The 23,940-nt window shown below is 49.5% G+C and overlaps 1 protein-coding gene across 2 annotated transcripts in view; it reads right to left on the reverse strand.

The window, feature by feature from the left end:
* Positions 1–11,763: 11,763 nt before the first annotated feature.
* LOC142562296 (uncharacterized) overlaps positions 11,764–23,940 on the reverse strand; it is a 33,320-nt gene continuing 21,143 nt past the window's right edge. For both annotated transcript variants that reach the window (XR_012823896.1, XR_012823897.1), the window contains exons 4-5: positions 23,080–23,400; positions 11,764–12,205 (exon numbers count right to left, since the gene is read on the reverse strand). The gene's annotated coding sequence lies outside the window, so the exon portion shown is untranslated. The remainder of the gene's footprint in view (positions 12,206–23,079; positions 23,401–23,940) is intronic.

The following is a 23,940-nucleotide window of genomic DNA, read 5'->3' on the forward strand; positions in this document are numbered from 1 at the left end:
ATTTCTTGCTTCACGACGTTATCTTGCACCACGGTGCACCTCGTCAACTTCTCACCGATCGCGGCAGATACTTTCTTGCTAAAGTCATAGACGACCTGCTTCGATCATGTGCTACTAAACACAAACTTACTACCGCTTACCATCCTCAAACTAACGGTCTTACCGAACGCCTGAACCGCACATTAACTGACATGTTAGCAATGCATGTTTCCTCCGATCATCGCGACTGGACATTGCTCTACCATTTGTCACGTTCGCCTACAATTTTTCGCGCCACAACACAGTTGGATATTCACCCTTCTATCTCCTCTTCGACCGTGAGCCGACTTTGCCTTTCGAGACTCTCCTTTCGATCACACTCGACTCACCGACAGAGTACACTCAGAATGTGATAGCCACAGCGACTCAAGCACGACAGATTGCCCACATTCGTCTTTCTGCTTCACAGACACACCAGAAGTGCCGTTCCGACCAGCGCCATCACGACGTGCACTACGAACCAGGTGCTTTTGTGCTAGTTTGGCATCTTCTTCGTGATTTGAGGAGAGGGAAAATACGCTCAGTTCTGCAGCCCATATGGGAGCACGGCGCAGCGTAATGGGGAATGGGGGCGGGGAAAGAAAGATGAGAGGGTAGAGGGGGAGAGGGAGAGTAGGCTTCAGGCAGCAGACGTCAGCATCATCGAGGGCGATGGCCGGCGCTCGGGCAGAGGCCGTGTGAGGCCGAAGTCTATTGGCGATCTAGAAGCCCGTTTGTGTAAACATATTCAAGCAGGCTTGCCAGAGCCGGGAGGTGGTAGCGGGCCGGGAAGAGCAGGTGTGTCTCTGACGTAGCCGGAAGTCCATACCGTCGGTAGGTGGCAGTGACTGGAGCGCGTTCCTGGGCTAATGCAGGACAGGTACAGAGTAGGTGCTCAAGGGTCTCGGCGTCACCGCACCTTCTGCAGGCCGGCGAGGCGATGCGTCCCTTGGCATGGAGCCTAGCTGCCGTCCACACGGAGCCCGTGCGCAGACGAAGGAGTGTAGAACGGTCCCGTCGCGAGAGGCCGTTCTCAGGGAGGAGTTTTGGGGCGCGGTTGGTAGCTACCCTACTATCTGGATGGCTGGATGTGAGCAGCTGTTTGAGTCGCTGCCTGGAGAAGTCCGATGCTGCGACTGCTCTGGTGAGTGGAACGGTCGGGTGGTGGGCGGCCTTAGCAAGGACATCCGCCTCCTCGTTTCCAGCGATCCCTACGTGGGAAGGCAGCCAGTGGAAGGAGATGGCTACCCCCACTGCAGAGAGGGCCGAGATTTTTGCTCTCAGGAGGGTCTCAGTGACTCCGTGTCGGCGGTGATCGGAGAGTGCCTGGAGAGCCGGTCGCGAGTCACTTAGTACCGCCACTGGTTTTGCCGGGGGATCCTCAGCCAGGAGGTCTGCAGCTAGGTGGAGTCCCGCCAGCTCAGCTGCTGTAGAGCTCGCGCGAAAAGGAAGTCGGCACTGCCTGCTCCTGCCCTCAGATGGGATGGTACATGCCGCCGCTGCGGAGCCGTTGGAGAGCACGGAGCCATCCGTGTACACGAGCAGCCTGCCGTCCAGCTCTTCCAGGAGTTTGCCAGTAGCTGCCTGTTGTAGTGCTGCTGCTGGCGTCCGGCGCTTTGATGCTCCATTCAGGGATAGGTGCACCTCTGGAGGCTTCTCGTGTGGCGGAGGTGTGACCATGGGCACTGGTCGTTGTACAATCAGCTCTTCGTAGAGCTGACAGAGGGCCCCCATGCGAGATAGTGGCTGGCTCCGCAGTCGGCAGAGCAGAGCCCCACCATCTGGAGCACGGTGCAGACGGTCAATGTGCCCAAGGGCACGTTGGAGCATGTGCAGCGACAGTGGCCATTCGCCAGCCTCGGCCAGTGTGGCAGCAATTCGAGAGTGCTTGGGGAGACCGAGGATGCTCCTAACTGCGCTCCTGTGCAGTCTCTCGAGTTGTTGCTTCCTGGCTGGAGATAGTAGAACCAGCGGCAGGGCATATAGCAGGATGGATGTGGCCGCCGCTTGGTTCATCCGCAGCGCCCACTTGACGGTGCAGGCCCGACCACGCTGCTGCATCTTGCTCACTGCCCCCTGGACTCTTCGGACTTTGGAGGTGACAGCCTTGACAGCAGGAATCCAGGAGAGCCGATGATCAATGGTTAGGCCTAAATACGTGACCTGCCGCTTCCATGGGACGGTGGTGTTTGCAATGCGCAGCTGTTTCACGTGGAGGCGTGCGGAGGCTAGCGGGTGTACCAGTAGTGCCTCTGTTTTTGCCGGGGACACGGAGAGGCCAATGCCACCGAGGAAGGAAATGACCGCTTCTGATGCCCTCTGTAGAGAGCCCCGGATGGCAGCGATGCTTCTCCTGGGTCCTCGTATCCACAGCGCCACATCATCTGCGTAGATAGCGCAGCAGACTGGGTAGCGGCTGTCAGCCGGTAGTGCTGCTGCGAGTCCTGCCAGTGCCAGGTTGAAGAGGAAAGGGCTCAGCACTGATCCCTGCGGGACACCGGAGGTGATGTCTCTGGGATCGCTGAGCACCTTGCCTACCCGTACACGAAAACTCCGGCCCACCAGGAAGGCAGAGATGAAACCCCGGAGACATCCGGTGACACCTAAACAGTCCAGTGCAGCCTCGATCACCTCGTGCGGCAGCCGGTCAAAGGCACTCTGGACGTCCAGGAGCAGCAGCATGGCGACGTCCCCACTACCCCTGGCATCCTCCAGGGTGGCTACCACATCTGCGATGGAGTCCGCCGTTGAGCGCTTTTGCCTGAAGCCAGACTGCTGTTCTGCAAAGTACTTCTGCTGGGCAGCTATCCATTCGAGCCGTGATAGGGCCATCTTCTCCATCAGCTTGCATGCTGCAGAGGTAAGGGAGACAGGCCTGTAGGAGGAGAGCGAAGTCGCAGGCTTCCGTCGCTTCAGCATAGGCACCACCACAGCCGTCAGGCAGCTCTCAGGCAAGATCCCGGTGCTCCAGTAGGAGTTGAAATGCTGTAGGAGTCGTACCCGTTGTGGCTCTGCCAGGTTACGCAGCATCTGACAGGTTATGCCGTCGGCTCCCGGAGCACTCCGTCGTCGTGTGAGAGCTAGCGCCGACTGGAGCTCGTGCATGCGGAGAGGCTCGCTGCATAGGGCGGAGATCTGTGTTGCCACCCACTCTGGATGGTGGCAGGGAGGGAGGCAGCGTCTTGTGACGACCGTCGAGGGCAGGATCTGCGGGACTGGAGACCTCTCAGCAAACCGGTCGGCTAGACGCTCGACCAGGGCCCGTTCGCTGATGCCCATGAGGACGGCCACGGTTAAGGACTGGCGTTGCGCGCTTGGAGCATCCATCAGTGACCTTAACAGGCGCCAAGCTCGAGCACCATCTGGATTGCGACTGATGGTGGAGCAGAGGCTCTCCCAGCTTTGCCGTCTGCGTCGTCGGGCGTGGCGGCGGCAGACAGCATCCACGCGGCGGTAGGCCGTCCATTGTTCCGGAAGCATGGTGCGCCGGGCCCTGCGTTCCACACGGCGCCGAGCAGCTCGCAGTACTAGATGGCGTATATCCGGAACTGGTTTGCCCTCTGGGACAGTAGAGCGTATGGTAGCGGCATTGGCGCACTCCACGATCATCTGCAACAGATCCCCGTCGTTGTCCGCCTGCCGGCAGAGCTCACGGAAGGCCTTCCAGTTGACTGTGAGGCACTCTCTGCTCCTGGGGGACTTGCCTCGAAAAGGAGTCAGGAGCAGGGGCAGATGGTCGGAACCCCAGGTGTCAGGAAGCGTCTCCCAGCTGAACCGGCAGTCCTCTGTGGTCAGGCTCAGGTCGATTGCCGTCTGTGTTGGATGAGCTCCGCGCCGGATGAAAGTGGGGGCGCCAGTGTTTAGAATCTGCAGGCCGAGTTGGTCAGCAGCATCGCGTAGTGCCTTGCCACGAGGACAGCAGTTCCGGCCACCCCAGGCTGTGTGGTGGGCATTGAAGTCGCCACAGAGGACGAAGTCTTTGCCAAGGTGTCTAGCCAAACGCAGCAGGCAGGAGGGGTCCCAAGGCTGGCAGGGTCGGACATACACACAGGCGATAGAAGTGTCCACGCCCCCGATGCGTACGCGCACTGCACAGCACTCAAACGGCCCGCCAGTCAGGTCAGCCACTTGTATCTCCGCCTGGGGTAGCTCTCGCCTCACGTATACTGCGCAGCGAGGGGCTCCCTGCTGATGTGTGTCATCGAGGCAGGGGGCGGCCTGGCATGAGTCCTGTGAGCAGGAAGTGCGAGAACTGTAGCCCACGTAGCCTGGCAGTCGCAGCTTCTCTGCAGCAATGTACACCTCCTGCAGAGCAAGCACATCGTATTCACTCTGCAGGAGATGTAGCGAGAAGTCCGCATGTCGCCGCCGCAGTGAGTTGACGTTCCACTGGAGAACACTTGGACGACGGCAGCCCTTCCTTGTAGCAGAGGAATCAGCCATGTTGGGTGGTCTGGTTCTGGAGTGCCACTGCCTGTAGGCAGATGGTGTGGAAAGGGTGGTCAGCAGGAAGCATGGTGCTGACTGCCTGCATAGTCAGCAGCAGGTTTGCCACCAGCTGTTCCACAGTTGACTGCACCAGGGGGGTGGTAGGGGGTGTGGTCGAGAGGACAGCAGTGGCCTGCGACACCGGGCGTTGGGAGCTGCGTGGGGCTGGTACCGGACGCCTTGGAAAATCAGCGATGCCCTTGACTGCGTTTGCATAGGAGCGCGACGAGGGTGTAGTGGCCTGCTCCAACTGGCTCTCCTCGCGGACCGCTGCCCGCACAGCACGCCGGGACAGTGCAGTGGTGGAGGACGCCATGATGGTGGCCACCCGTCGTTCCTCCTGCCACTTGGGACAGGCCGGAGTGTCCGCGGTGTGGGCGCCACCGCAGTTCACACAGCGGACTGTCTGGCAAGGGGAGCTTTCAGGGTGACTCCTGCCACAGGAAATGCAGCCTGTCGGCCACTTGCAGCTCTCCACCACGTGGCCGAAACGGCCGCATTGCCGGCACTGTAGTGGGCGAGGCCTTGCCGGCTTTACCCTGAACCGAAGCTTGAAGATGCTCACTTGTTCAGGGGGGACCGGCCCCGCGAACCGTATGGTTACCGTGCTGCCGTCCTTTGTTGCTGTGAGGACTGGAACGGAAGACTCGATGGCCTCCAGCAGGTCCTTGTCAGCAGGCATCCCGTCCATCCCGTGTATGTAGCCGGTGCTCTTTCCACGCTCAGCCGGCAGGCGAGCCGTCACCGGAATGCCATGGAGCTCGGTGACTGCCAGCAACTCCTCAAGGCATGCCCGAGTGGTCGTGTCGGCGGCCACAATGTTGCGCTTGTGGTTGACTCGCACCGCTGCAACACCGGCCCGCGATGAGAGGGCCGCCGCGAGTGCGAGGCGTGGTGCTCCCCTGAAAGCTCCGCCGGGCGCCGAGGGTCGGAAGAGCACCGTGCCGATGACCGCAGGGTCCACCGGGAGCGCAGCATTCTCCAGGGCCCGTGCACGCCGCCTGTCCCCCTTCGACTGCACCAGAGTGAAGCCGTCTGGCGTTGGCTCACGGGCAGGAGGTGTCTCCCTCTGCACTGCCGCTACAGGCGTGCTAGGGGTGGCCGGGGTAGCAGGCTGACGCCGCGAGTCGTCCGTTGCCTCGGGAGAGGAAGGCGAGACATCGGCAGGCTCCTTTCTCTGCTTCTGCTTCTTCTTCTTCTTCCCTTTTGGCTTCAGCCGCGGAGCAGTCAGGCGTGGCGGGTCCTTCAAGAACCGAGCCGCGGGGTGCTCGGGGCCCTGCGGCGACAAAACAGTGGTTGTCTCCTTTGCCAGCTCCATCGCGTCGGTAGCGTTCCTGTGTGCAGCCGGACTGCTGGCAGACGACGCTGCGGGGGACGCGCCGCCATAGGGAGCAGACGGCGCTTCGGGGGTGGTGCCAGGCGCGTCCTCGCTCGGAGGAGACGCGAAGGAGGTGGCTGTCGCCCTTACCGGAGGGGCTTGCTCCATGGGGTCGCTGGCTGCGGCGTGCTGCTCCGAGCTAGGGGCAGCGCTCGACGGCTGCTTGCGACGCACGGCCGCCTCCTCGTCGTCGCTCTCCGTTTCGCGAGCGCGTTTTCTGGAACTGGACAAGTCCATGTCCTCGTCGTCAGAGATAGGGAGCGGAATTGAAGCATGGTGCTCCTCATGTGCTGGGGAACCGTCCTCGAGGGGTTCCGAGGCTTCCTCGGCGGCTGCCGGCGTCGTGGCGTCTCCTGGGGTATCCGCAGGCTGGGGGGGGACCACAGCCAGATCGACGGAGGTGGCCCGGTGGCTGAGCCACTCACCCAGCATGCGAGTGGCACGGAGTTCCAGGTTCTCCCTTGCCCGGAGTTCGTCGAGGGACGCGGGGCCGCATGTCACCAGGCTCAAACTGGCGTGGCGACGGTGGCGAACGCGCGGCGGGCGTTCTCCGGGCGAGGCGAAAACCATCTTGAGCTGCGAGAGCCTCTTCTCGCGCTCGGGTAGAAGACCAAGGGACAGCGGAAAAAAGCGATGATCATCCGGGTCGAAAGACAGCAAGCTCCCCACGTCGAGATTACGGCGAGTAGCGGCGGTGAAGCAGCCCGGAGCGAGATGCCTATCTCCCCTCACGCGAGAGCTCGTACGTCCGTCGAACGCCTAACCTCGCGCCGAAGACCTCAGCGTTTTTTTTCCTAGTTTGGCATCCAACTCGGCGTGTTGGTCTTTCGGAGAAATTCCTGTTGCGGTACTATGGCCCTTACCGCATCGCATCTTTCGCGAGGTGACTCCTGTCACATATGAAGTGTCTCCGCTGGATGCCACGGTGCCTTCACCTCTCTCTGACATCATCCACGTCAGCCGCCTCAAACCCTACCTTTCTCAGACCGATGAGCCGCACCAATAAGGTGCTTTTTCCGACGGTGGTGATGTCACAGTCGGTAATGTGAGAAGAGGAGGACGATGATGGTGGCCTTGGAGACGACGAAGAAGAGTGTAGCATTATCGTTGCTCCATGCTTGCTGGCTCAACCATTAAAAGCCATCTGTAAATACACGCACGCTTCTTCCTTCCCGTAACAATATTTTATGCGCATATCACTCGGTAGCTCGAAAGTGAATGTAGCTTCTTTGCCAAATGAATATTTTAGGAGGAAAAAAATTGCGAAATCCTTCAGTGCGGAGGCGCCTATTTCATGCACAAGGCATTGTTCCCAATTCACAACAGTGCGAAATACAATATGTTACAGCTACAAAGAATATATTCTTGTCTGTAAAACGTAGACGTAAAGAAGGGTCAGCTAGCACTGTTCGAGGTTTCCGTGCAAAACGGAAGTGTTCTAGAATAACTGCTTAATTTGCTACAATTTTGAAAAGTTGCTATGTTTACAATTTTTTATCAACTAAACCAATCCATTCAGCATTTTGAAATTTGGTGGACTCTGAGACCTTAACCTATTCAACAATTCTGTTGAATATTGTTATTGTATCAGAAATTACCATTTTTACAATTCGCGTCAAATTCGAAGTATTGACGCGAATCCATTCAGGTAGCATGCGTGGGTTTATTGGCCAGTTGCCTTCGCCCAAAAGGATCACGTAGTCGCGACGCCTGCGGCAGAAAGAATGCTCCACATACACCGTAAACGTTTGTGAGTTGTGGCTCTGGCTAACACTCTCAGGGTTCTAGTAGGAAACACGAATACCCAAGAAAGTAGAGGGGAAGATAGCGCCGCGGTAGCTCAGTTGGCAGAGCATCGCACGCGTAATGCGAAGGTTGTAGGATCGTTCTCCACATGCGGTAAGTTGTTTTTTCAACCACTTTCATTTCCATTTTTATTATTTCTTTAATTCATTTAGTAAGTACAAGTAATTTTTCCTGTGTTGTCCTTCGTGTCGATGTTTGTTGGCTTCTTATGATGTAGTATTTTTTGTATTTCGCGGGCCATCCGCAGTAAGCTGAAAAACACTAATACTTAATAGATAGCAAGGTAGAAACTATCTAATCGGGCGTTTTGCAATGCATTCTACAACTTTCTAATTGGAATTTATTGCCTAACTTCTTTGCTTCAGAAGTTGCTTAATTATTTTTCACTAATTATCTAATTAGGCAAAATACAAGAAATTGCGTGATACACTACATATAAAAGTGAGTCACGTCGTCTTAGGATGTATCGCTACATTTATAATCTCTGGCTAAAGTTAGCTGAAACACCCTGTATAAACATCATTATATAACCTAAGATGCGGTGGTGGGTGGCGTTGGTGTTGGTTACGGCAGGGTTAGTTGGCAGATAGTTCCAAAGCTGCCTTCCTGTTGTTCCAAAACTACCAAAGCTGCCTTCCTGTTGCAATTATGGTCAAATTTAGGCAATTCAAAGCCGTATGCACATTCTTTTTACCTCAATGTCCCTTTTTCTTAGCACCTTGCTGCATTCTGGCGAAGCTCTCATTTCTATCACCTATACTGTAATTACGAACAAAATAATGCAACACGTTTCTTAATATTATTTTTCAAGTGCCTGTGAACAACTGTTTACGAGATTTTGAGAAAAATTTACGATGGGGTTTTTCTTTTGATTTTTAAATGGCGTTCATTTCCGTCGAAACTTCGCATTTGAGGCGAATTGTAAAAATGGTAATTTGTGATACAGTAATAATATTCAACAGAATTGTTGAACAGGCTAAGGTGTCACAGTCCACCAAATTTCAAAATGCTACATGGATTGGTTTAGTTGATAAAAAATCGTAAACATAGCAACTTTTTAAAATTGTAGCAAATTAAGCAGTTATTCTAGAACACTTCCGTTTTGCACGGAAGCCTCTAACAGTGCTAGCTGACCCTTCTTTACGTCTACGTTTTACAGACAAAAATATATTCTCTGTAGCTGTAACATATTGTATTTCACATTGTTGTGAATTTGGAACAATGCCTCGCGCATGAAATAGGCGCCTCCGCACTGAATAATTTCGCTATTTCTTTCCTCCTAAAATATTCATTTGGCAAAGAAGCTACATTCACTTTCGTGCTACCGAGTGATATGCGTATAAAATATTAAATATTAAATGGAATCTAAAATATCAATTTTTTGACCCGTGTTGATCTCTCGTAGAATCGCCCGGAAGCTTTAGCTCGGGTCCAACTCCAACGCGGCCTATTCAAATACATGTAAAACGCAAAAACGCTTTTCTGTGATAACCCCCGGGCCTACTTTAATGAGATTTGTTGAATTCTAGTGACTGTTGGAAGCGGAATTTCGATTTAAGGCCTGAATTATATGAAAGGGATTTTCAAAAATTTGGAAGTTTGAAAAAAGTAGGCGCACGAAGTTTATAAATAATAGCTCTGCATCGAAAACAGATATCGCGGTTCTGTAAACGGCGTCCATTAGGTCATTCAAAACGGACACATTAGATATGCTAATTTACATTTTACGTAGATTTCTTACATTGTGCACAAGGGTTCTACAAAAGCTGTATTTTCATATTACTATATTTTTTAAAATTCATATGCAACATGTCAATTTTGTCCGCTTTAAATGTACTATCACATGCGATTCACAGAATTGTGACGTCATTTTTCTTTGCTGAGTTACAGAGTTGTAAAATTCATAGTTTTGTTTTCTGAAAATCTTCGATTTTCGCCAATTTTCAATAAAAATTCACCTAAATGGAAAATTCGATACCAACAGTCACTATATAAGTTTTTCTTTTAAATGCAACAAACCTCGCCAAATTTGGTGCACTGGTTGCCGAGAAAAACGAATTCTCCTTTTACATGTATTTAGATACACTCTTAAGCAAAATTACACCCTTTTGCCACAACGATAATCGTCATGTCTTGTCCGCATTTCCTTTCTTTAACGCGATGAGCCCGGTACTTCCCAGTAACGAACGACATGCGCGTTATCACTTTGACATAGCATTCCCAACAGGAAAGTAGCGGGCGCGGCGTTTTCAAGGAAACGCAAGCAAGGCAGATGACGATTATTGTTCTGTGGCAGAGATACACCCCAAAGGGTGTAACTTTGTCTAAGAGTGTAAGAGTACACTCTTAGGCAAAGGTACACCTTTTGGAGCGTATCTCTGCCACACAACAATAAGGGTGTAAGTTTGCTTAAGAGGTGTAACTTTGCCAAGGCTGCCATGGCTGCCGTTAATATATGTAACCGGGCTACGCGTAGTTCCGAAATTGTGCTCGTTTAGGCAGCCATGTGTTTCTCACTGTTTTCGGTTACGCTGTCCTTTGTGAAGCAAGCATTGTGTTTTGTTGTCTTATTGGCACTGCGTGTGCAGCGATTTGTTTGTATGATTTTAACTTGGACAGCAGGTGGCCAAGGCTGCGGTGTGAAACCGGGCTCTGCATAGTTCCGCAATTGTGCTCGTTTGGGCAGTCGTGTGTTTCTCGCTGTTTTCGGTTGCGCTGTCCTTTGTCAAGCAAGTATTGTGCTTTGTTGTCTTACTTGGTGCTGCGTGTGAGCGATCTGTTTGGATGATTTTAATTTGGAAAGCAGCTGAGTGGAGGGCACTAATTTGCTTTTCAAGCTCATTGCCATGTCGCTATGGCTAGGTGAGGCGCCTTTTCTATGACGTTGCAGTTAACGCGTTAGGAGCGGTATTAAGATGAAAGTTAGAGACGAAATGTTGCTTTTGGGTGCCTGGCATCGGGATCGGCCGTCATGCGTGAAACTAGCAAGTTTTGCAGGATGCCAAAAAAGGCGGGAATGCCGTGCCTGCGCACATTGCCTATATCCTCTAGACAGCCGTCACTGCGGTATTTCAGTCTCCCGTTTAGCAATAATGTTGCATACATGAGAACTGACAAACTGGCTCTTCGTAAATGTTCATTACGAGTACGGTAGCGAGAGATATCAGGTGAAGTGCCCGTCCTGTTTCCTTGCCTTGAGCCACAGCGTACTCGTATAGAACATTGCGTGAACAACACCGTGCTGTTACGCTTGCGATTCAGCTTCTTCGATTTTGTTTTGGCCCCTTTTATCCCACGTGACCGGTATTTCATGGTCTTAAGAGGAACTTTGTGTCCAATATGAGACAGCCGAATTCGATTGTCTTCGGCGCCTCCGAATGCCAGCAATATATTGCGGTGCTTCTAGCTTTGTTCTTGCTGTGGGTTTTGCAGTTCGCGATCGGATATATATCGCATATACCCTGTGTAACTCACTAGTGGATACTGCATTCGTGAGTCGTGAATCCCCTTGGCATAAAATATCCTGTTACTCCAGGTAGTCACTATCTTTTGCTATTTGTGACTGGTGTCGGTCTCCGCGCTGCGCGGCCTTCGCGGCACTTCGTCGGCCTCCTGCCGAGTTCGTGTGTCATGTGTACGCACCGAGTTCGGAAACGCTCGCGCGGTTTTTTCGGTTTGTGCGCTGTTCGTGCACTTCGCGCAACAGGGCATCCGCTGTAGATCCTTGTGCAGCAAATTTTCCAAGCGTACGTCAAACGGAGGAACTTATATGTAGGCGGTTAGGCATGAGAGTTCATTCAGGAAGTTGATGCGTAAAAGTACATAGCATTAGCCGCTTAGAGTCCATCTAATATGGGTTATTTGCACAGCAGCTTTAGCCATGTCATTGCGGAATTGATTTGTGCATGGTTAATTGCATATATTGGTCTCTACATCGCCGTCTTAGAAAATGTGATTACAAGGCTACAGTGTGCCAATAAATGCAATAGCAGACTAATGCTTGGTAACTTAGCGTGATGTTTTGAGTGGTAGTAAGCAGGTGACAGGTGACATAAAACGTGATAATAACTCAAGTACATTGTAGCTTTAATTATTGCTTCGTTGTAATGTGCCAACCGATCGTTCAATTATTGCTTCGTTGTAACGTGCCAACCGATCGTTCTCATTCAGTCCACTGGCATCAACACAGTTGCCCTTGGTCAAAGGCGGGAGAGTGGCTATACATCTTCCCTCATCTGCTTTAAAAGATGTCCTCCAAATCGTTTAAGAAATGCAAGCAATCAGATCGCTAGCACAGGAAGGGCGAGTGAGCGCAATTTACTTTGTCATTACATTGTTGAAATGCTTAGTATACTTAGTGTGGAATCTACATATTATGTGTCCATTTCATTGAACAGCCTGTTCAAAACAACTTCCACAATACATTTTTGTAGTTAGCATTGGTTATGTTTATGTTTATGATCTGGATACAGTCCCCAGCAGCTGCGGAGCACCTGTCCAAGGCGGCGGTCAGACCTGTAACGCAACAGAGGGTGCTAAGAATCTCTGGGTCCTGACAGGCCGCCAATGGAAACTGACCCTATCAACCTTTAATTGCTGAACTCCGTCGAGTGAGGCTAGCTTAGCAGTACTCTTTGAGGAACTATCAGACATTGTTTGTGATATGATCGGCCTTAGTGAGTTTAGAAGAACTGGTGAGGCTTATACGTTGCTGAATAACAGCCATGTCCTCTGCTATAGAGGTCTCCCTGATAAGAAGCAATACGGAGTAGGATTCTTAATCCATAAGGACATAGCGGGCAACATTGACGAATTCTACAGCTTAATGAAAGGGTAGCAGTAATCGTAATCAAACTTAATGAGATGTATAGATTATAGGTAGTAGAAGCCTACGCTCCAACATCCAGTCACGACGATGAGGAAGTAGATCAGTTGCTGCTAAGGACAAATCTGTGTCATGCGTCGATTTAAACATAGGTTTCCACACGATGATATAGTACAGGAACACAAAATTTAGCGTGTTTTATTTTCTAGTCACATAATGTGGAACTCACACATAGACCTTGTCGCAAGAAATTGTCTGCTGCTTTATCTGTGCTATTTAGATGCCGTCATATGTTCCCACCTCGTGTAATTTTCCAGTTTTATCGTTCCCTTTTTCGTTCGCATATAAACTATTTCACCTTAGCATGGGCTACGACTATACAACGTAACTTTAACAGGCTGTTGCTGCTCGAAAAGAAAGCTATTCGTTGTATTCACAATGTTCACTATTTACATCCTACAAAACCGTTATTTCAAGAAAGCGGAATAACTAACGTCAAAGCTCTTTACGCATACCGTCTCCTACACCAATTACAATTTACATATAAAAAAAAACCTTCCGATTCCTAAAAAATGTGCCAGCCCTCGTAGAACGACCCAGCACCCGTGTAACACGAGGATCGGGAAAATGGATTATAAGGCACCATAAAACAAATTACTTTATGCAAACCCTAACCTACAACGTACCCACGCAATTAAATCAACTGCAGAAGTGCGTAAATGGAGATACGGTTCTATCGAGGACGCTATTGCGCGATATCTTTGTCTTTGATAACTTTCATCTGACTGTTTGAAATTTGTGAATTAGTTTGTGTCCATACCTGTTCAGAATGCACTCATCACATGTAAATTCATTTCATTTCTTGTAAGTTGCGCGTGCACATTCTTTACTGTTGCTTAACTTCCTTTTAGTTATTGCTTTTAATAATGTTCATTTTTAAAAGTGTAACACTATATATTCCCCTGGCGCTAATGTTATTTACCCGAATTTCAATGCGCTCGTAAAGAGTATACATGTATGTAGATGTATTCGTGCCCAGGGAAGTGGATATTATTGTGCCATAGTACGAGCACCACGAGGCGATGGGAGCTGCCTTACTACCTGCAACACGTGGCTACTACGAGGCGACGAAAGCGCCCACTTCTCCGCGACGAATCAAGAATTCGACACGGGAGGCGACTTCAAGAAGCGCCAAGCCATCTCCGCGGCGCCCAGACATCACCGCGACGAATCAAGAATTCGACGCGGGCGAGGTCATCACCTCGCCCCGCCCGGTTCCTGCCAACGAGGGGTCGCCGAAGGGATTTAAAGGGAAGCTGAAACACTTTTCGAGAGAAAAAAAATGAGTTTCCTGCGGCATTCTACAGTTTTTAGTCTACTTAACACGAATATCTAGTTTAAGAAGGGCGGAAACGAACCCAAGCGGCTGTTTTTCGCAAGAAAACGCGCACCAGTGCATCAGGGCATCGCGCGAACGCCGCTGTTGCCCGTGATTGGTCGGGACCGCTGCGACATCATTCACGTGGATCACCGGTCGGCGCGGCCGCTTCAGAGTGTAGCACGCTGTTCTGGCCTGGCTTCACAGATGAGTTGTAAGCATTATGGAACGCTCTTGCTGTCTCGGACAGCTTGTATTTTCGCCTTACATGTTCGCACCGACCGTCGATACAGAAAACGATGGCGGCAACGACGATGTTGAGTGTGCCAACAGCGAAAACGATGTGTGCACCTTCTCGCACAGTGGAAATATTAGCTGGTACGTATGTTTCTTTTTTTTTTCATGTAGCTGCACGCTGCAATGACAAGAGAAAAAACGCGCTAAAGTGTCACTCGGAACTTGCTGCTGGAAGAATGCCCATTGTGAAGAGAGAGAGTCGCTTGCAGCCGCCCAGTCGGTCTGATGCGCTCCTACTGCTACCTGTACGCTATCATCCACTATCTGTAAATATTGTATAAAGCTTTTCGTTTCTCCTTCGTCTACGGAACGAGTCCGTCTTTCGTCCTCCACCCCAAAGTCACAACAATATATACCCCGTGTTGCATTAATGAAGCTAATTACGAAAGCTCATTGTTTGTATTACGGATGGTGATGTAGCCTGGTGCTGGCCCCCTGGTCTCGCCAACAGCTTTCTTGGCAGGGTGGCCTTCAACACTGTACTTTGTGCATGTTGTAAATAAACTTGACTTTCATGAAGATGCTGAATTAGCGATGAGAAAAGTGCAAACTCGGTATACAATAGTGATGGGTGATTTCAATGCAAAAGTGGGGGAAAAGCGGGCGGGTGAACAGGCAATTGGCAACTACGGAGTCGATTTTAGAAACGCTAGACGAGGTGCTGGTAGAATTCGCAGAAAGGAATCACCTGAGAATAATGAACACCTTTTTCAGGAAGTGTAGCAACAGAAAGTGGACCTGGAAAAGCCCTAATGGTTAAACGAGGAATGAAATTGATTTCATACTTTCTGCCGATCCCAGCATAGTGCAGGATGTAGAAATGATAGGTAGGGTAAAGTGCAGTGATCATAGGTTAGTGAGGGCTAAGATTCACCTCAATTTGAAGAGAGAAAGAGTAAAATTGGTCAAGAAGAAACAGGTCAACATAGAGGCAGTAAGGGTAAAAGCAGATAATTTAGGCTGGTGCTTGCAAACAAATTTGCAGCCTTAGAACAGAGAGATGATGAGGACCTAGAGTTAATGAATGAAACTGTAACTAGGTAGGCTTCAGTGGCAGCAACTGAAGTGGGAGGCAAGCTCTCCCAAGTAACATAGGATCTAATAAAGAAACGACAAAAAATGAAAGTGTCCAACTCAAGAGATAGGATAAAATTCGCGGAACTGTCAAAACTGATCAACACGGCAAAAATAAGGGACGTTCGAAAGTATAACGTGAGAAAGACTGAAGAAGCCATAAAAATAGATGCAGACTGAAATCAATAGGACATGTGGCATCGGACAAACCAAGATGTATGCGCTGAAAGATAAGCAGGGTAATATCATCAGCAATCTTGAATAAATGCAGCGGAAGAATTCTATACTGACCTGTACAATACCCAGAGGACTAAGGAGAACTCCATTCGAAACGATAATGAACAGGTTACAGAAACTCCTCCTATAACTAGAGATGAGGTCAGAAGGGCCTTGCAAGACATGAAACGGGGAAAAGCGCCAGGAGAAGATGGAATAATAGTCGATTTCATCAAAGATGGAGCAGACATAATGCTTGAAAAGCTGGCGGCTCTCTATACGAAGTGTCTGTCAACTGCAAAGTTCCCATAAAACTGAAAGAATGCAAACATTATACTAATCCACAAAAAGGGAGACTGAAAATTATAGGCCTATTAGTTTACTCCCAGTATTACAAGATATTTACCAAAATAATATCCAATAGGAGAAGGGCAACACTGGACTTTAGTCAACCAAGGGAACAGGCGGGCTTCAGGAAGGGATTCTCTACATTGGATCACGTCCATGCCATTAATCAGGTTATCGAGATATCCGCAGAGTACAATAAGCCTCTCTACATGGCTTTCATAGATTACTAAAAAGCATTTGATTCAGTAGAGATACCAGCAGTCATAGAGGCATTGCGTAATCAAGGAGTACAGATCGCTAATGTAAATATAGTGGAAAATATCTACAGAGATTCCACAGCCACCTTAATTCTACACAAGAAAAGTAAGAAGATGCCTATAAAGTAAGGTGTCAGACAAGGAGACACAATCTCTCAAATGCTATTCACTGCGTGCTTGGAAGAAATACTCAAGCTATTAAACTGGGAAGGTTTAGGAGTAAGGATCGACGGCGAATACCTCAGCAACCTTCGGTTTGCCGATGACATTGTTCTATTCAGCAACACTGCGGACGAATTACAACAAATTATTGAGGACCTTAACAGAGAGAGAGTGTAAGAGTGGGGCTGAAGATTAATATGCCAAGACAAAGTTAATGATGAATAACCGGGCAAGGGAACATTAATTCAGGATCGCCAGTCAGCCTGTAGAGTCTGTGAAGGAGTACGTTTACCTAGGTCAACTAATCACAGGGAACCCTGACCATGAGAAGGAAATTCGAAGAATAAAAATGGGTTGGATCGCCTACGGCAGACATCGTGATCTCCTGACTGGAAGCTTGCCGTTATCATTGAAAAGGAAGGTGTACAATCAGTGCATTTTACCGGTGCTGTCATATGGGGCAGAGACTTGGAGACTGACAAAGAAGCTTGAGAACAAGTTAAGGACTGCGCAAAGAGCGATGGAACGAAGGATGCGAAGCATAACGTTAAGAGATAGAAAGCGGTTTGGACCAGAGAGCAAACGGGTATAGATGACATTCTAATTGACATGAAGAGAAAAAAATGGCGCTGGGCAGGTCATGTACTGCGTAGAGTAGATAACCGTTGGACCATTAGGGTGACAGAATGAGTATGAAGGGAAGCGCCGTAGAGGACGACAGAAGACTAAGTGGTGCGACGAAATTAGGAAATTTGCGGGTGCTAGTTGGAATCGGTTGGCGCAGGACAGGGGTAATTGGAGACCGCGGGGAGAGCCTTCTTCCTGCAGTGGACATAAAATAGGCTGATGATGATGATGACAGTGTTGTAGTTGCATATTTTGTTCTAATGCCACTTTCATAAGTCATAAAATTTAGCCTATCTTTCACATCGTAGCTTAAGTGTGCTGCTATAAGTTTCTTTAGAAGCTGCAAAAATTTGAGTGCCAGGCCTGCCCACGTATTTGGCAAGCACACCGAGAGGGAACACAGTTCAGTGCTACCAAGTGAAGAGCGAGTGCATACATGTGTCAGAGATGGTATGCGGCAAGTCGTTCTGGTGAAGCCACTGCATCTGCAGTCAAAATATTTCAACTACCAGCGTAGTGCAATATTTCGTGTCCACGTCGACGAAATGGAGCACCAGTGCAAATAGCTGGGCATACCTGTTCAGAGCAGGAAGTGTGTCTACATTGAAAACATTTGAAGTACCAGCGTGTACGGCAGTGCCACTGTCAGCGGAACTGTAGAGTACAAGGTGGTGTGCTCCCAAGCTGTTCATCAATGGAACTCTACCTGGACTGTGTGCAAACATTTTTTAATGTGAAAGCGGGGGTGAACTGGTAAAGCATTTGCTCGGACCTACATGTGTGAAAGTGTTTTATAATTCAAAGTGCTTTTTACAGCGAAGCTGTTATCCCCTAGTTGATCGGTATTTTTTGTGTCCGTGTCTGTTACCAAAAATGTGGGCCGATCGCGGCGGCAGCGCAGGGCCAGAAACAATGGCTCATACGCCCGTAATTGGCAGAGGCGTCAGCAGAATGAAGCGCACAGTGCATGCATTCTTTGGAATCACGGATACAGCATACAGAATAGCATATTTTTCAGTAAAGGACAATCGCAAAACAAGCATCTGAGCCACTTAATTGATGATAAGGTGCACCTGGTAACAATGCGAAACACGTAGCGCTCCGCGCATACCTTTTCCGGTAGCGATTACTGCTGCGCAAGCTGCCGCGGCAATGGCAGCTTGCGACGTGGGAAGTGACGTCCCTAGCTTTGTGTATGTGGAATAACCAGCCTAGTACCTGATTTCAGTGTTGCAGCACCGTTACGGGAGGTGGCGTGCTGTCAAAATTACCATCACTCTAAAACAGTAAGAGAGAGAGAGAGAGAAATTTATTTACAGAAAGGCAGAGAGGTCGGCCTGAGCTATAACTTGCTCTGGCCTGCTATTCTACTCTGGGGAAAAGGGACGGGGAGGGAAAGGGCTGATGAATGATGATGGTATAAGGAAGAGATGCGTATATACAAATTCACAGAGTTGTGGTATCTCTAAAGGCGTGCGTCCAGCCCAGTGGCTTGGAGAAAAGCTACAGCGGCTCTTGTTACCAGGGCTGCGCTGGTTGCATTAGGCCAAGGACCTAAAAGAAACTCGTCCGACAGCGGTCTCTCATGGATGTTTGCTATGGAAGAGACAAGTTGCTGTCGTTCTTGCGCGTACGCGGGACACACGCAAAATATATGTTCAAGTGTTTCTGGCACCTCACAGCATTCACAGTTTGGGCTAGTATCACTGGCACCTATCATATTTCTATAACGGTTGGTGAATGCGACACCAAGGCGAATCCGGTGCACCATGCTCGTGTGGTTTCTTTTGAACTTGTGAGGTGTACGAAATCTCATTTGTTGGTCCCATTTGTGTAATCGCTTGTGTCGTCGATCTGGTTGGGTCTAGTGTTCCAACGTAGAGTTGCGGTTTACGCGACGAAGTAGGGCGTTTGTGTCTGTTCGTGAGAACGGAATGCGTACTTCACAAGCATTATCTAAAGCAGTTTTCGCTTCAGCGTCTGCCTATTCGTTCCCTATCACGCTACAGTGTGATGGTATCCACTGAAAGGTGACATTGTGGCCATTTCTAGTTGCGTGGTCGAGATACTCTGTAATTTCTATAGCCATAGAATAATACGGGCCCCGTCTGAGGACACAGTCAATCGTTTGCAGAGCTGGCTTGCAATCGCAGAATATCGTCCATGCGTGAGGAGGCTCCTCGGAGAGAAATCGAAGTGCTTCCCGGATAGCAACAAGTTCTGCGGCAGTTGATGTTGAGCTATGGTGTAGTTTAAACCGGCGAGCGATGATCATATGTGGAATGACGAAGGCTGCAGTGGAGGCATATGGTGTGACAGAGCCATCGGTATACACATGTACAGTATCTCCGTACTCTGTAGAAATGTGCAACAGGGTGAGTTGCCTGAGGCCAATAGATGCAACGAATGACTTTTTAGTAATTCCAGGGATCTGCAATGTAACGACAGGTTTAGGCAGAACCCACGGGGGTGTTCTCGGAATACAGTAAAGCAGTGCATAGACCCACAGCAGTTGTAGTGGTGGTATTAAACAGCCGGGATGGCGAGCCAATTTCTTTTTTTTTTCACTTTAGGAGACTGGAGATGTGGGCAAAGTGTACTAATGTATTCATGGGTTTGCAGATGACTCATTGCGATCTTATGCCTGTTTTTGCGAGAGCGGTACATGCCTTTTATACAATGCTATTTACATAAACCGATTTGTATTTATTATGTTATTATGACCATTGCTCCCTCGGTTACTGAAGCGCAGCTTACTGTGCATTCCAGTTAATAATGAGGCTTGCACATTCATTTCTCGTGTACTGGAGCACTGAGATTGTTTTAGTTATGTAGCGTTACTCAGTCTCATCGTACTTTGCATTAGAGTGGTGCTCACTTGTTATACAGATTTCCTTGTTTGAGCATTCTATACAATTTTTCACTTGATTGTTTTTTAGTTCGATGGTTATTTTAATGCTTTCACCATTACTATATTTGATGCGCCGTACAGGGAATATTTTCAATTTGGCATGTTCCCATTGTTTGGTTTTTATCACAGGATTGATTTTTGATGGTACACTCTTAGGCAAAGTTACACCCTTTGGGGTGTATTTCTGCCACACAACGATAATCGTCATCTGCCTTGCTTGCGTTTCCTTTCTTGAAAACGCCGCGCCCGCTACTTTCCTCTCGGGAATGCTATGTTATGCTGATAACGCGCATGCCGTTCGTCACCGGAAAGTATCGGGCTCACCGGGTTAAAGAAAGGAAATGCGGACAAGACAGATGACGATTATCGTTGTGTGGCAAAAGGGTGTAATTTTGCTTAAGAGTGTATGTGTCGTTATTTCTTTTTGTGTTGTTTTCAAGCATCTAGATTATTGGTAACATTGCTTGTAGGCAAATAGCATGCGATTCAATCTCGCATTTTCATTCTGCTTCTTGCAGTTGCTGTGATATCAATTTCTAAATAACTCTAGTCTGTTCATCTGATAGCATGTGCTCTTTACTTTAAAATAACAAGTAACTTTAGCACACTTCACGTTCTTGCTGTTCGTCAGTGTAGGTGTACTTGCGAATTTTGGTTATGCATGTTCTAGTCATTGTTGATCAATTTCTGGTTCATTAAGAATTGTTTCTTATAGTTTGTCATTCTTGATGCTCATTTAATTCGATTTACTTTGCAATTCTCACATATTTTGCTCAAATCATGCATAAGTATATTTTTCCGATAAAGTGTTGCTTTTTATGTGCTCTTTACATGCACTCTTGGCACATAAGCCCTGGGCTGGCCGATCGTCAACGTGGGTCGATTTCTTAGCGGGATGTAATTCCCATTTTGGTTGTAAACAACGTTGCTGCATACCAAAGGCAGCATTGCGGACTCATTTTCGTGGACATGTGCCTTTTCGGGTGACTTGGTCGAGGATGCGGCGGCCGCTATAGGCAACAGTGCTTGGAACTGCGCCAGGAGCTCAGTAACACTAGACACCGACGCTTCGGCTCATTTAGAAACCGCGAAAACGAGCTTCAGATTATCGTAAAGCCCTAACCAGACGTACGCGGCGGAACGCGTCCGCACGCACCGCGCTCACTCGACGTCGCGTCGCGCCCTGCGGAGGAAGAGGGCGCACACCCAAACGATGCAGCAGTAGCCGCGCGCTCGTCGCCGCGCGTTTCGTGGCGGCGATTCAAGGCAGCCCAGCCTACGCTTAACGGTCACGTTAAGCAATGTGCTAAAGATGGCAATAGCATGCAATACGTTTTAACTTAAAATTTGTTTTTATATTTAAAAAAATGATATTGCAGGACTCCTAGTCGTTCAGTCAGCTCAACTGTCAGTATTGTGAACTCGGTTAAACCTGCAGCAGCGTCGGCATAGCATCACTCGCGTGGCCTATGCCTTACGCGTTCTGCATATCGAGGAATACGAGCGTTACGCCGGCTTGCCCAACACGTTAATCTCTCCGATGCGTGGGTGCAGTTGCACGACGACTTATTCGGGCCAACTCGGGAAAGCAAGGAAGATAGATAAATTTCTTATCCCTCCTGAACTTAGCTGCTATCTCCAAAGTTGCGAAATTATCTTTCCCACGGGCACACCCCGCATTTCTGATCCCTTTATCCGTGCGTCTGGATCTCGGCGAGACCGCCATGAAATGCGATTTATGGCGAAAAGACGTCAGTCTACTTACAGATCCCGGGAGCATGGCTGCGATAGGCGCTGCACGAGCAGCTTTGTGCGAGCGCGACGCGGAGTATACCGCACGTGAGACGACTTCAAGCCGGCGTGGCGCCCGCTACTCACCCGAGAAGGACGCGATCGCAAAACTCGAATCACTCGCGAATTAAAGGAAGTACTTAGGCGAATGCGACTCGTCCGCAATGCAGACACGCTTACGTTTGCAATGAAAGATTATCTCGACTTGCTGAAGTACGAAACTCAGACTGTCGTCTAGAACTGCCAGTCAAGCTGCCACCCAGGTTAATCCTCTGTCCGACCCAGCTGCCCTCCGATACTTATGAGCGGTATCGACAGAGGAAAAATGCTCTACCCGAATCCCTCATGTCACGCTTCCTGATGGCACTCGCAGTGATCGCTCGTCAGACATTTGCAGTCTTTAAAGGCCGATCCACACGACGGACCAAGTCTGCGCGCCGATCGGTCACGTGATGCGATGTCACGTCCCGCCGCGGTCCGGTACGGCGCAGAGCACATCCACACGTCGGACCGCCATAGCAGACGGCAGAGCAGACCAACCAGCTACACTCTCGGCCAGTGTTATCATTGTTTAAAGCGGGAAAAGCCTTGGCGATTTGTTGGACCGCGAGGGCCGCGGTCTTGCGCGGGCCAACGGAGGTACGCACTAACTGGTGACGTCCTATCACGTGATCCGCGGACCGCGGTCCAAAAGAGCAATTTGGTCCGTCGTGTGGATCGGCCTTAAACAGCATCTCAGCGAGGTGTTTACTGCCGAAAAGGCAGCTGGTGCAGGAATGATTACGGCGAAAGATTGAGGGAATTCTGTCGAGCCCTGCCCCAAGTATGAGATAACGTCGTCGTACAGCACCTCTGCGAGCCAGCGACACTCGAAGAGCTTCGAGCAGTAGTAAAAAACATGGAGGCCTATTCTGCGCCCGGCCCAAACGGCATCCCAATCCAATTTTACGTGCGATTTTTCGATTCCGTCAAAGAAGCGCTTTTGTCCATGGTTAATAAGTTCATATCCGGTGGCATTCGGCCAGATTATTTCCGCGATTGCCGTCGTCGTCTTTCTCCAAGTAAGGCGGCCAGCCTTCCGACCTACGGTCTTGGCGGCCGATTACGCTGTTCAACGCGGACTACGAGATAGTCTCGTCAATGCTAGCAATTAGGATGAGTATTGCTCGGTTGCTCTTCCAGACATAATCAGCCAAACGCAGATGTGTAGCGTACAAGACCGATCATTTTCATCTCTAGCATTGGTAAGGGATGTTTTTGTGCGAGCGCGACGCGGAGTATACCACAAATTCCAGGCTGCTTCGTTTCGCTGGACCAAGCGAAATTCTTTCGACCGTGTTGAGTATCGGAACCTGTTTGGCGTGCTGAAAGCATTCGGTTTTCTGGCCGAATTTTTAGGTAAAATCGCCCTCTGAAACTCGGGTTTTGCTCGTCAACGATTGCCTAAGCGATTCTTTCCCGGTCACACGCGGCCTCAGGCAAGGGTGTTCACTGAGCCCTCACTTGTTTGTTCTTTGTCTTGACCCTTTGTTGCGCCGCATTTCACTTTTCGTTGAGAGGCCAAGGAGAAATAAAGGTGTCTTCATATGCAGACGACGTGTCCCTCTTTTTAAGAAACGAAGAGAGCTACTATGCCTTCTTACGGTCCTTTGACATTACTCTGAATTATCCGGAGCCCTTCTGAATAAAGACAAAAGCAAGGCGATGGCCTTTGGCAACTTTACATCCGCCCTTGACGAAGAAGTTGAGTGGGTAGCAGGGATCAAAGTCCAGGGAGTAGTTTTCCTCACGTCTGACAACGTGGCGCAGGAGACGTGGTCAGACCTGCGCAAGGCAGAAAAGAAGCTGTCAGGGGCATCAAAGTTCTCGTTGACGCTAGCCGAGCGCAGCTACACAAAATTCAGCTCAGCTTTTTACTACGTCTCATGCATAGCGCACCCACCACGCAAGGCTTCACAGAGACTAGCTTCAATCGGTGGTTCTTTCCTCTGGGAAGACAAAACAGAATCAGTGGCACGTCCGCTCCTTCGGCTTCCAACGAGCCTGGGTGGACTTAGCATCCCGTGTATCAGGACAATGAGCTCCGTCCTCGCATTGCGAGCTATTTACGACCTCGTGAACAATCCTGAATATCCAGGCAGGAAACTTGTCGACTATTTCCTAGGAACATCCAGGAAGCTCTTCTTATCAGGAATAAGAACAGGACCTAGCTACGGCCAAACAGCCACCGCCATTTTATAAATATGTATGCAGCAGCCTTCAATCCATTAGATCAACTTTACCAGATGTAGAGGTAGCTGACACACCTTCAGCGGAGATGTGCAAATTAGTAGCAATAGAACACTTGACACAGGAAGAGCTACA

The sequence above is a fragment of the Dermacentor variabilis genome, chromosome 1 (assembly GCF_050947875.1).
Source record: "Dermacentor variabilis isolate Ectoservices chromosome 1, ASM5094787v1, whole genome shotgun sequence".
NCBI classification, from domain to species: domain Eukaryota; kingdom Metazoa; phylum Arthropoda; class Arachnida; order Ixodida; family Ixodidae; genus Dermacentor; species Dermacentor variabilis.